Source organism: Poecilia reticulata, linkage group LG10 (assembly GCF_000633615.1).
Source record: "Poecilia reticulata strain Guanapo linkage group LG10, Guppy_female_1.0+MT, whole genome shotgun sequence".
Taxonomy (NCBI): Eukaryota; Metazoa; Chordata; class Actinopteri; order Cyprinodontiformes; family Poeciliidae; genus Poecilia; species Poecilia reticulata.
Window position 1 is genome coordinate 5745541 of NC_024340.1, and position 13996 is coordinate 5759536.

Here is a 13996-nt window from a genome sequence, read left to right on the forward strand (position 1 = left end):
ATACTAAAGAATGACTGATATCATTAACGGTACAGGGGAGAAGCTTTTAGTTATCTAGCTTTGCTAGCAAAGTCGTAAGGTAGCAGCTAGTTGATAGCACAACAACAACAGCCTAATATCTGTATGATAAAAATACTGAATCGATAGATAAGAACAGTTTCTCCTCACCTGCCTGTCTCCTCCCGCTCAGTAGTTCTTCAGAGAAAGGCAGACGCAGAGGCCTGTCAGTGTCTGTTGTATTTCATTACCTCTCTGCTTAAACCGCGACTCCGAGCTGAAGCAGTAACGATACTTGAACGTTTTCCGTCATCTGACAAGTAGCAAGTTACTCCACTTTATTCACCAAAAACGTTTTTTTTATTCACCAAAAACTGTTCTGTAATCTGGAACATTCGCTACGTTRAGCTCCAGTTAGCCGCCTTAACTCACTGCGCAAGAGGCAACTGCGTCATGCGTCACGGGCAAAAGGTCAAGGTAACGAGGTGACCAGAGGGCTTATTATGTTGTACAAAAAATAAATAAATAAATAAATAAAATAATAATAATAATAATTTTAGTACATGTTATGTGTCACAAGAGGGCTTAGAAAATAATAATACAAAAAATAAATAAATAAAAAAAATAAATAAAAATGTACCAAAAGGGCACTTGGGGGCAAGGAGCAAAGAGGGCAGGTGCTCAAGCACACCCAGCCCCCCCCCCCTGCACGTGCCTGTTATCATATGGCGTGAAATGGGAGGAGGAGCAGAGCGGAGATGTGTGTGTTATTGTGGAGTTAATTACTAATGAGACGCTCTCTTCTTCAATAATCAGACACATGGAGTTTCCTTCATGTGGAAACTGTTAGAGGCACAAACACACCGGTCTTCGTGAGATTATCCACACACACGCACACACACAACAGCAACAAGCCACATAGATACAGCGTCAGTCGTCATAGTAATTATACAGTTGCAGAGAGCGCTGGGGCTCAAAATGCTGTTTAACAAATCAATTTGAGAATGCTTACCTTGTAAAGCTGTTTGTGTGTGTGTGTGTGTGTGTGTGTGTGCGTGTGCGTGTGTGTTTTTACACTTCCTTGGGCTGATCCATTAAGGCGTTAACAAAGAGCTGTGCTCGACTGCGCTGCTGGAAATGTGTAATTGGAAGAATAGCTAAGGACCGACACACACAAATACACTTTATTGATCCCTGGCATCTCCCTGCTAATGCCTCCAGCTAGCGCTCACATTCAGCCTCAGCAAGGGCCCGCTCCGACTTTACATGCACGCTGTTGCCACCAGTGGCAGTTTATCAGGCAATCAATAGTGTTTTATTTTCTCATATCTTTAAATGGACGAATATCCTGAATATGATTTTTATAACAGCAGGGAGGGATGTGATGGAAAAGAAAGGAGGGAGCACAGGGGTGAGAAAAAGGCGAGGCAAAGAGATGGAACGGATGGAGAAAGAATAAAAGGAGGGCAAAACCTTTCAAGAAGTTCTGTAGAATCCCAGAAGAACTTGCAGTGGGGAGCGGGGCGAGGAGAGAGGAAAGGAGCTGCTCATGTTGGGCCACCACCTGCAGACTGGAAGCCGCTGGTTGACCCGAACACCATTTGCATGTTAAGTGGTGTCAATCTGCATTGATTCCCGGCCAAATGAAATGCAGTGGGCTTCAATACAGCCGGTGCTTTACAAGGGCCTCCTAGCTGCTACATCCAGCCTATTGGATTCAGATTAACAGGCTCAGTATAGGTGCAAACTGAGCAACTTATCTTTAATTAAAATCACTTCCTTCTCTGGGCCAGCTGGACTGGACTTTCCCAGAAGTGGGGTGGGAATTTTTCCGAACTGGACTGGACAAGACAATAGCTAGCCTGCGCTACACAAACCGACCAGAGATTACGTTAAAAACATAACATTAAGTCTGTTACGATATCAGGTTTGCAGGCTTGATATTTATTTTGCGATTATTAAGTGCTTCCTGAACACGCGGTGGTTGATTAGTTCATTTTAAACTCCTGCTCTGCTCGTTATTTTGGTAATGGAACCGAAACGCACAGAATTGCGCAACTCCTTGTTGAAACAATAATTACTGAGATTATTATTGTTGTTGGGTCATTAAATTGAACACGTTTTGTTGATTTTTTTTATTGTTGTTCTTTAATAAAGTTACGAACGTTTTAACCCAGTCAGAGGAGGACGTGCTGGTCTCAGCGTCCTGGCGGTGTTCAGTTTGTCTCCTAATGTCGAGATCGACTCAAAACCTTCCGCGATTGACGTATTTCGCCCCTGCTCTAGCAAAGCACGAACTGTTCAGAAACAATATGAAATGAGAAAAAAGCTATTTATTAACTGATTAAGTTGTGTTTTAGATTGTTCTTGAAAAAACTAATCAGTCACGGCTGATTAGTGGGTGCACTCGCGGCTGCACAGTGAACCCATTCTTTTTTTTTTTTTACAGCAGACAGCCGCTCCTCTTTCTTGCAGGTACTGCGTACCCCCGCTAAATCTTTTAGGGGTATGCAGTACCCTGCCGTACCCCCTTACTTTCACCCCTGGACAAGGGTGTATAGAAAATGGATGGATAGTCTTGATGTAATGTTGTTTAACAAAGCAACTAATGCGTTCATGCCTCAAAATATCAAACATTGACACTTTATTGTTACTTGTCCTTAACAATAAATGTACAGTATCTTCAGTTTTACATCCCTCCGAATATGATCTGTTGTTTTCAGTTTTTTAACAAAAGCACAGAAGCTGTCTTTACCCAATCCATTATCAGATGTATGATGTAAGATCTATAAGTCAACGGCAGTATCTCCAGTTTATACTCCAGAACAGATGGTGGTGGTATTGCACACTTTCATAAAAAAAAAACGCCATAAAAAGAAGAAAAGCCTTGACGCTAGGATAACAGACGCCGTTCAAATTCGCCAATTTTACTCGGATAATACTGCCTTAAAAGTAGGTTTCATACATTTTTTTATCTGATTAACTCTAATACTAACCATCTCAATCAAAATGTGTGCAATTATGTTTTTTTATTTCTCAGAAATTAAGGATTAATGACGACAACTTACTCAATTACTCATTTGGACATAAAAAATGGGATTTACAGTTTTTATGTCCACTGAAAAAAACCTAGACACAAAAAAACAATAATTTCCTTGAAAGTGATCTTTGGTAAAAAATTTTTATATTACATTTAATTTTTTTTTTCAAAGGGTGATCTTTATAATTGAACTTGAGACACACATACTGTTCCGGGTCAAATTGACCCGCTAATTAAAATCAAGATAAATGAGTCATGCAGAGAGTATTTATGTTTTCCCCCACTTCTACTGAGTGTACACTCAGTGTGGGTGGAGTTTGCCCACCTAAACAGAATAGGTTCCCCTCAAAAGTTGTATGAACACCTGCTTTCTCGCAGTACATTGTGAAGTAAAGAGAGCAGGGAGAAAGTAGGTTTGTGTGTGTCTGCGTGTGCAGGGGTGTGTGTGTGTGTGTGTGTGTGGGTCTGCGTGTGCAGGGGTGTGTGTGTGTGTGTGTGTGTACTAAAGTATACTTTTTGGTGATCGGCAGAGATCAGCCTCATTGGTGATCGGTATCGGAATCGGCAGCAGAAAACTTGATCGGAACATCCCTACTTTGTAACATCTCAAAGCAACATTTTCTTCTCTGTTCCCTCAAATTGTCAGTTGCCAAAGTGAACGATCCTCAGAACAGGTGTGTCTTTACTCACAGTCAGTAAGAAATGCCCTGTAGCTCCTTTTCTTACCTGAATTTAAGGAATGTTTTTGGAAGTTTTTCTGGAGACCCTTTTCACAGTGATGTCAGACAATGGCCGCCGTAACTCGAAGAGGTGTACCTTTACTTCTGGTGTGATTTTGCCTCAGGAAACCTGACTGAAAAATTCACGGATACTCATTATCTTAAGGATATATTAAAAGGTAAGATTAATAACAACAGCAATTAAGTGTTAGCCGTTATAACTATTATGAGAAGCTTGTGGAACAAAAACAAAAAGGTTTGACTAATAAAGTTTCAAATACATTTATTGCTGCAAATTTACGGATTCAAAGAAAGTAGCAAAAAATGTTCTCACTACGTTTTATAGTAATTACTATATAGAAATTATTTTGGTAATTCTAAATGAGCTAAAACAAGAGACGTTTTGTTCCATTTAACTTCAGACGTGACAAAATGTAACAAAATGTGCATTTGACCATGTTAAATATATTTATTTTAAACAAAAATCATGGCCTGTGGTCAAACTTTACATCATGTTAAGAATCTTATTGTCATCAGTTTTTGTGTTTATTTCTGTATTAAATTTTTTTATTTCAGTTAACTTTCATCTTATAGGCACAGCTTTAGCATTGTTTATATATATATATATACTTCTCAAAAAAAAAAAGGGAACACTTAAACAACACAATATAACTCCAAGTAAATCAAACTTCTGTGAAATCAAACTGTCCACTTCGGAAGCAACACTGATTGACAACGGGGACCCTCGTCGGGTCAATCAGTGTTGCTTTCTAAGTGGACAGTTTGATTTCACAGAAGTTTGATTTACTTGGAGTTATATTGTGTTGTTTAAGTGTTCCCTTTATTTTTTTGAGCAGTATATATATATATGCACATATATATGTACAGCTCTGGAAAAATTGATCCACTACAGTGAAGCCCATTGAAAACCTCCTGGTTCTTCCACTAAATATTGATTTCTGAACTCTTCCTCAGTTAAAACATTAGTATTGTTGTTTATAAATGAATATAAACTTGTTTTCTTTACATTATTTGAGGTCTGAAAGCACTGTATCTTTTCCTTTATGTTGGCCATTTCTCACTTTCTGCAAATTAATACTAAACTTTTGCTTGGAATTTCAGAGACATGTTGTCAGTAGTTCATAGAATAAAAGAACAATGTTAATTTTATTCAAATATATATCTTCAGAAAGTAAAATGAGAGAAACTGATAATTTTAGGCAGTCACTTCATTTTTTCCAGAGCTGTGTATGCTTATGGGAAGGGAGAAAAATTTTGCTCAGGTACATGCAATAATGATGTTTGATTTCCTGTCTATAACTAATAAATATATTGAAAAGACAAACAATAACAATCATGTCCTGCAAAGCAAAAATTTTCCCTTTTTCTCGTGTGGGCTTCAGTTGATCTTGTTTCAATCGGGTTTCTGAGGAAGTTTGGACATTTGGCAGAATATTAAAAACTCACGCAGCAGATCAACTGTTAGTGTGAAACAAACAGGCTTTTGTTTCACACACCAAACAAAAATGTGTTTATGGATTGAACAACCCWTAAACACACATCAAAATGTGAGTGTTTATGATCTGGAATGTATTTACATGCCTCTGTGTTCACCAGTGTGTAGATGTGGTAATATGTGTTGTGTGTGTGCGTGCGTGCACACGTGTGTGTGTGTCCTCTCTATAATAGCCATGCTGATATCAGCCATAGCCTCTCACAGCTACTGTGGGACAACCAATTCCCTTTATCAGGCTACTGATAACAGGCTTTAGCTCTGCTCTGCCCCACACACACACTGTCACACACACAGGCCTGCTAAATAACTAATTAGCTTCTCTCCAGGGTTGGAAGGGCGGTGGGGGTTGAGGGGGTGACGCTGCTGCTATGACCCACCGTTCTGACAAAGGCATGCAGGGTTTTAATGTAAAAAAATGAAATCAATGAAGGCGTTGGGTGTTGGGCAACTAGCAAGCGGCCCCCTCTTAACATTAACAATTATAGTGATTAACAGTGATACCCAGAGCTCATTATTCACCGGCACCAGCCAGAGAGAGAGAGGAGAGATAAGCTTGTTTATTGGAGAAGGCCCTTTTCACAAGGTGCAGTCGTTCATCATTTAGGCTGCGGGGGGCTGGTGGCGTTGGGGGCTGCGGGGACGGAGGGGCACCACAATTAAAAACACTGTGACCTTGTGGCTGGAAGGACCTGCAGAGGAGGAAGATTCAAATGGGAAGAAAGAACGTTGGGATGGGGAGGCAGCCACCGCCAGCAGGCCTGGACGTCGTCACAGTGTCACAGGTCGTGACCCGACTGTCCTTCTGACTGTATGTAACAACACTCAGGTTTCAGGAAGTGAATGTAACATCACATCACTGAATTAGTTGAAAATCCAACACAAAGTCCAGAAATGTAAGGATTTAATCTAGAATCAAGCCAAAGAGTTCCTACAATAAGGAACACTTACATGAAACTACCAAACATGTTGTCTGGACCACATCTATCGAACTCAAGGTCCCGAGGGCAAAATCCAGGTTTTTATGGGGCCCTCTAGACTCAAAGAACACATGATAAACTTAAATATTATTTTATCAATCAAGTCAATTCAACAGTTTTTATCTGTTTATTGCCAAATTGCATGAATGAGTTCCTCCAGTTTTTTGAGAATTATCATGAAAATTGAGAATTATTTGTTGGAAATTCATGTAAAATCAACAAATCCCTGCACTTTTTCACACTAATGCATAATTGTAAGTTTATTGCAGATTTTTTGCAAAAATTGTGAAAAAAATTGGATCTAAGGTACCAAATAACTGACATTATAATCCATAATGATACTTCAAGTAATACAAAGTCGCATTACCAACATACATAAGCGCAAATATTTCTAAATTACTACCACAAACACTTTTTTATTGCAAAAACTCACAGAAACAGTCCTGAAATCCTTGACTGTTGAAAAGATTATAAAATTTTAAGAATTTATTTATATTTTAACAACTTAACCGGTTTCATCAATACATTCTGGCGCAACCAGCCCTTTAAGAAGACTCATGATCTTGATTTGGCCCAACTGGAAAATGAGTTTGACACCTCTGGTCTAGACAAATAATGAAAAAGAAGAAAGGTAACGCAACCAGACCACATTACCATACCAACACTATAACACCTCTGTTTGTTTCCCCTGACAGAGATTTATATGGAAAACTCAACACATGTTGTGAAAACTCTGAATTAGATAGTTTAGATTCTAGTTGCCTGGCCTGGCCATTGATACTACTAGCTTCTCATCTTCCTTCAAATCTCCATCTGGGCTTTCTCCCATTAAGCTCAATGCATTTCATCCTGGTCAGTGGGTGAGCAGAAGTATATATTGTGAAAGATGTAAACCAAGAAATCATTACTGATATAAATTTGTTATAAAAATATTACTGATCTCACTTTAAAAATTAGGTAACTTTATGTTATTAAAGGTAAAGTTTAAACAGTAATGATTTATTGGTTAATGTCAAGTTGTCATAACAAAGACATTTTGAATAATGTCAACTTTATATTAAAAGTGTCATAATTTACCGAATGACGATTTATGACAACAGTCAAAAATATTTATGAAGGCTTATTCATGTTCATGACAGGTGTTATGTCATGTTTATGACAGTGTCATGACAGTCTTATTCACCCCCTTCAAATAAAGTGTTACCTGACTCTCCTCTGTAAAACAGCTCTAGTTCAGTAAGGCTGGATTGAAACCATTTGTGAAGTTTTACAACAAATTCTGAGTTCATTACAAATTACGATTTTTTTATTTACAGGTGTCCACACATATGATGTTTGATATGTACTATTTTCTAATAAAAAACTAATTTTCTAACCTTTTGATAAAAATTCCCCTAATATCAGGGTAAAATGAACATCTTATTAGCTGCTCTGGGCTAGCTGGTTTACTTGAAATGACGTATTAAATGAAAGAATCAAACCTCTGTGAAGAGTTCATCTTGTATAAGACTATATTAGACATATTAAATCTACATTAAGCACATGTCAGCCCCTGCCATGTGCCGTATGTGGGGACATAATTGGTGCTAATTAAACACATCTTTTCATTAGTGTAAATACTTTCTGTTTTCAGCGGAAGCTTTTCACCTCCATGAATGCTCTCTGTAATTTTCTGCTCTTTTCATCAATCGTCCTCATCCCCGTCTCTCTCTGCGCCGCTGCTCCTGCACTATAGATGCTTAATGAGCCGTAAAATATAATTCAGAAACGATAGTTGCCTGAAAGAGATAGAAGTTGAGAGAGAGGGATAGAGAGATGGAGACACAGGAGAACAATGACAGTTTATTGTCGACGATGTTCAGCCAAATCACTCACCCCTCAGAAATGGATCAACAACCATACACAAAAAAATATTATCCCATAATCTGAGCTCTGCGGTGGAATCTATAACTTTTATCTGGAATGAAAGAAAATCCTCATCTCAATATAAGGGGTAGCTATTTTTGATTACACCCATCATAACAACAAGTGGAAAATATTCACTGAGGTTTATTTTGTTTAGAGAGATATTGAGAAGTGACTCTCATAGAACAAATGCCTGACATTCTGTAACACAGCGGTGTCAAACTGTTTTTCGTTTTGGGCCAAATTGAAATCATGAATGCTCTTAAAGGGCCGGTTGTGCCAGAATGTATTGATTAAACCTGTTCACAAACTGATAAAACATCAATAAATTCTTAAAATTAAATTATACTTTTGAAAATCTTTTCAGTCCCTCCAGAATTTTGTGACTTTTTTGTGTTTTCCAATAAAAATCAAAGTGTTACTTGTGGTACTCATTTGGAAATATTTGCACTTATTTATGATGGTAAATGCAACTTTTTATTACTGGCTGTAGAGATCATGGATTATAATTCGACACCAATTATGGCTGAAGCAGCTGATTAGTACAAGAAAGAAAGTTTTTGATCATTTTTGATAAAAATCTGCAAAAAACTCACGATTATGTATTTGCGCCATAAAGTGCAGGAATCTGGTGATTTTGAATGAATTTCCACGACAATTCTCAATAAATTGTAGTGTCTGATTGATATAATTTGGCAGTAAACAGATAAAAACTGCATTGATTTGATGGATAACATAATATTTAAGCACACTTTAGTTTAGTCTAGAATTGAGGTCACATAGAAAGATACGGCGAGCCAGATTTGGCCCACGGGCCTTGAGTTTGACACATATGCTGTAAGATATTGATATATTTTTGGATGTATTCATTTTGGGTAGAGATTTGATCTGTCATCCATCAGTCACACCACCTCCCTCTCCCCCTTATTCCTGCTCAGATGCTAATGAAATGTAAAGAAACATATTCAGTCTTACTTTCCTCGTTTCACGTTGGCTTAATTAATCCATTCTTTGCTGCTGTGAGGATAAAAGAGACAGTGCTGGAAGATGACAGACTCTTGTGTGAACATTTGGTTGTGTTCAGTGAGTTTCAATGCGCCACCTCATGCGACTTCATCCAGCCATGCCTTCTGTAGGCTGACCTGCTGCACTGGAACAATAGAACACCTTCTCTCTTCAGTTCTCTATAGGCAGATCACAGTCAGGACTGGCATTCATGGCGCAGTCAGTGATGGGTGAAACCGATCTGATTGGATGAAATGGGAATGCAGAGGTTCTGAATGTACCACCTGTCAGCTGGGTTTCCATGCCTCCTGTAATATATTGTATATCAGGGCAAATAAAGTGCAGCTCAGTTTTATGTTTTTTATGTTTAATTAAAACTGAAAATCAAACATATTACACAGATAACTAAAACTTTTTTTTTGCACATCAGCATGTATGTCACAATACTTTGAAGGCAAATTTGAATTTCAGACTTAACTGTGTGTGAATGTTTAACTTTAAAACGCCAGCAGGTACAGTCAGGTTGTTGTAACCAGAATCTTCTCAGTGTCTTTAAAACAGTTGAAGTGTGTTCATATCAATGCTCTGAAAGACTGAAATATTGTCTCAGGAAATATTTTGCACCAGTGAAATGTAAAACTATATTTTTATAAAAGTTACCTACAGCAGCTTTAAACAGCAGTATGGTAGTGATGAAAGCTAATGAAGCGGGGGGGGGTCCAGCTGAGTGTGTGTACTCTGGTGTAACATTTCGCCTGAAGGTTTAGCTCTTTGACTTGTATTTGACCTAATTAACCCCCATCTCCTCCCTCTCTCCCTGATCTTCCTCTTTAAAGGTTTTTTCCTCACCATCAGAGTCAAGCAGCAGCTTACCTGAACAGGCAACATTGGGAGGACATGTCAGGTAAATACTGCTTAAAGTTCTGCTCATTTGAGCCCACATTGTGTAATATTTTTTCAATAATATAACATCTGGAATACTTAGCAGATAATAATAAATCTGGATACCATGTTAGAGTTTAGATGTATGACCCAAACCTCAGCTGAACCCGACCTCCAATACATACAGCAGAGAAAACCAAGCAAGAATGCACCATATAATCTTCTATCTTATTCTACAATTGTAGCATAAATAGAGAAGATAGATTAACTTAAAGAAAAAAAGTAAGTAGTCAGACTGTAACAAGCGTCCTGCTCCATTTGAGCAGCAGTGGAGGAGGATCCCTTCAGTCAAACATCCCAGAAGACTTGAACCTGACTCAGCCTGAGGTTACAACAAACGTCAAGATGCAGCTGGAGGATGCCAGAAGCTAAAAATGGGCAAAGTTACACCACTTACTTAAATGGGTTTGGACCCAATCCCTATGGAGCCAGGTCAGGTCAGGTTGGATTTTTTAAGCCTGATTTAGTCTCCATACCGTCAACGATAACATTCAACAGACTGAAAACTTCAGGTCAGCCTGTGTCCTCGCACAAGCAGTTAACGTTAGCTGTTGGCAAATTACAACGTTCCATAATCCTCCTGGATTTTTTGATGGGCTCTTAAAAGTTGAGATAAAATGAATCAGTTATTGTTCAACAATAATTGAAAACATTTTTGCAAATTGTTTCTTCTGTTGAGTACCGAATCAACAGATCCATAATCAAAATACAATACTTTAGCCTGTTTGAATTTTGCACCTAAAAATTATCCAAACTATTGTTATATCACTAAAATGAAACTAAAGATTTAGCAAATAGCAACTAATAAACACTAGCAAACCTACTCTAAACACTAACAAAAACTAACTAAAACAGACAATAAGTCTCAATGAAATCAAATGAAAATGACCAAACATCGTAACCCTGCTCAGTGTACGTTTAGACCAAAATCTGCCGAACATTTCTGGTGTGATCAGGCTCTGCTCTGCTGGTTTTCAGTATTCTGAACATGAAGGACAGATATGCACTACCAGAGCTCTGCCAAAAATCAAGTGCAGAAGGAATAAGAAGTTCAACAAAGACAAAGCATCATCATTCACATCATCCCAGATCACTTCTTCTTTTCTCCCTCTGCAGCCAGCTGAAAGCCATGTTCCTCCTGTACCCTCCCGGCCGCTCTCCTCCCCTGCTATCGCTCCGTCTTGGTGAAAGGCCAGTGCGAGCACAAAGGCCGGCGGTGGTAGGTAGTTATAGAGCTCCATTGTCACACAGCCTTTCTCTATCTGCTCCATCTTAATAAGAGCAGTCATCATTTAGAGTCTAAGTCGCTCTCAGCCTCCTTGCTTTAATTATGACATATCGATTGTCTCGTTAAGTCTAGTTTGGCTTAATGAAAGCCATTGTAACCTCTAATTCTGTCTTCCATTGTCCAGCCCTGCAGCACTGAGTGTGTGATGTGGACCTAGGCTCTCTTTGTGTTGTCTAATCTGACGCTGTGTGTGGGTCATTTTCGCCTCTGTTTGTGTCCCACTTTATCTCGCCGTGTGCTTTCTTGGTTTGTGTTTGTGTGGATATCCTTGCTTCTAACCCCTCCGTGTGTGTTTCTGCATCTCAGGTTGTGTGTGCCTTTCCATCGACGGGTCCCCCGCTCTAAAAGGCGCTGCTGTCACCGTTTATCTGCTGCTTCCTGATTCCCTTCCATCGACTCTCAGCCAATCAATTCACTAAATGATGCAATTATACACCCTCCTTCTCCTCACCCCCACATTTAAAGTTGAGAGGTTTATTTTGGATCAATCCCGACCACTTTGTGTGCAAATTACACAATTGCATTGCCTTCAGATTCTTTAGGCAACCCAATTGGAGGGAGCCCTGGGTGTGAATGCCTAATGAGAGACCCTGTCCTTCAAAAAGGCTCTGTCGAACACAGATGGAGACAATTAGAGAGGAGAGGAAAAAAAGTCATTTTTGTTTCTTTACTACTTTAGAAAAGCTACCCGGAAAGCTGGCCTTGTCTGATCTCCGTTATGGCCCAGTTCTGCCTCACTCTCTGGATCCATTCGGGCTGCAGTCAGCTGTTGACCGGTTCATTGGCTGTAGGGTCAGGTACTGAGATGAGAGATGCTCATTCTCTCCACCAGTCTCTTGGTGGTCTTTGCTAAGTGAAGGCTTGTATTTTTAATTCTTCAATCGATTAACTTTCCTCAGCTTCCTCGCTGACTAGCGGGTATAGAACAGATCTGCCATGATCGCTGTGTTTACTGTACTGTTGTAAATCACACACACAACAAAATGCCATGTGGGAGGGGGTGTGAGCAAAAACGAACGTCCCACAACCACATGATTGCACATTGACAGCTCAACTTTGCTCCAACCATTCTGGGCCCTGGACACAAAGACATAAATCCACACATTGTTATACCACTACTAAAAACTCATTTTTGTATGTAAAAATATAATAAAAAACACGGTTACAATCATTGCTTCTCTACCTCCTTCAGTCAGTCTGCCAGCCTATATACTTTATATGTTTTGTAGGGATGCAGATGTCCACCCCATCTTCTGAGCCCCATTTCTGAGGTAGTGCTATCGCCATGGTTACTGAAAGAGACTGACAGCTGAACTGGAGAACTGGACCTTTAAAGAAGCCATTCACCCAAATCCTCCTCTGACCCCGGGCCCTCTCCTCCGTTTCCTGCTGTGCTTAGGTTGTGTTCTAACATCAGATAAAAAGAGCTCTGATCCCTGACTCAGACTTGTCCCCTGGTTTATGTGCATGTGTGGGAGAGAGCTGGACAAATCTACCAATCTATTCCCAGCAGCCGCTCTGACCAGTCAAACATGGCTGCCAGTGCTGGTTGACTGGAAGGATGATGGATGGAGGCTTGGCTAGCTCTGAAGCACATTCTGAACGTAAAGAGCTCAAACAGTGAGTTGATAGAGGCCCTGGGTGGGTTAGAATGGCAAAACCACCAAGTGAGCCAGAAGGTGACAAAGTGCAGTGACCCGTTCAGCCCCTTTCCTTTGGAAACATGAGCTTACAAACTGAGCAAGGACAAGTGTATTGGTGTGTTCCCAGTGGGTAGTCTGGATTTGTTCTGTTGTAAACTGGGCCGTTCCCAGCAGACGATGAGAGACTGAGGTTGGAAGGGACAGCTCCCTGGAGGCTGACCAACACTCTGCTGCTCACAGCTCCATTATGACGGCGCTACCCTATTTATAAAGGTTAAACTGAGATTAAACATTAAGAGATGGTCTGGACAAAAATGTGAGCTAGTAAATGCTGACTAATTCAGGAGAAAAGAAAGGTTCTTTATATGAAAATGATATATTGTTCTTTAAGAATGAATCCAAACAGGAAAAACTTTGATCAAATCTTTCCCTGATCTTCAGAACAGAAGGCATCAAGGAACTGTTTCTATAGTTACGATTGGTCAGTGTTTCTCTTTGTGTAATCCAGGAAGAAAAACAATGTACAATCGGTACAACTGGAGCTTTTTTGTGTGTTTTTGTGCAAATGTAATCTAAATAAAATGTCAGGTTTTCAGTCCACTTTTCAGTTACATATATATATACATATATATATCTTTTTTTTTTGAGTTGATAAAGGTCCAATATGAGTAAAAACCAAGACACCGACACCAGCAATCAGGTTAAAGGTCAGTAATGTCTCTATTTATTGGATCACAGTTTAAGTAATAAAGACAAAACTCCGTCTTTCCAGCTGTGTTCCTATTTCAAATGTGCACTGATCTTTATCTATATTCTGGTAATGTAGAAAAACAAACTCAAGGTTGCAATTGCGGTATTTTAATTAAGTAAGAAATTAAATTAAAATCGCATGTCAATAAGCTTGTTCCCAACAATAAATTATTAAAAATCATGACTGCAGCAGATGTAAACAGTCACATGAGAT

The 13996-nt window shown here is 39.3% G+C and overlaps 1 long non-coding RNA gene across 2 annotated transcripts in view; it reads left to right on the plus strand.

Moving 5' to 3' along the window:
• Positions 1 to 13609, plus strand: part of LOC108166604 (uncharacterized) — a 17015-nt gene extending 3406 nt beyond the window's left edge. The window contains exons 1-4 of one of the 2 annotated variants that reach the window (XR_001776959.1): positions 5968 to 6080; positions 9996 to 10063; positions 11218 to 11320; positions 11696 to 13609. This is a non-coding gene — a long non-coding RNA (uncharacterized LOC108166604). Of the gene's footprint in view, positions 1 to 5967; positions 6081 to 9995; positions 10064 to 11217; positions 11321 to 11695 lie in introns of those variants that run through there. The other variant, XR_001776958.1, reaches the window with a different exon arrangement.
• Positions 13610 to 13996: the final 387 nt, after the last annotated feature.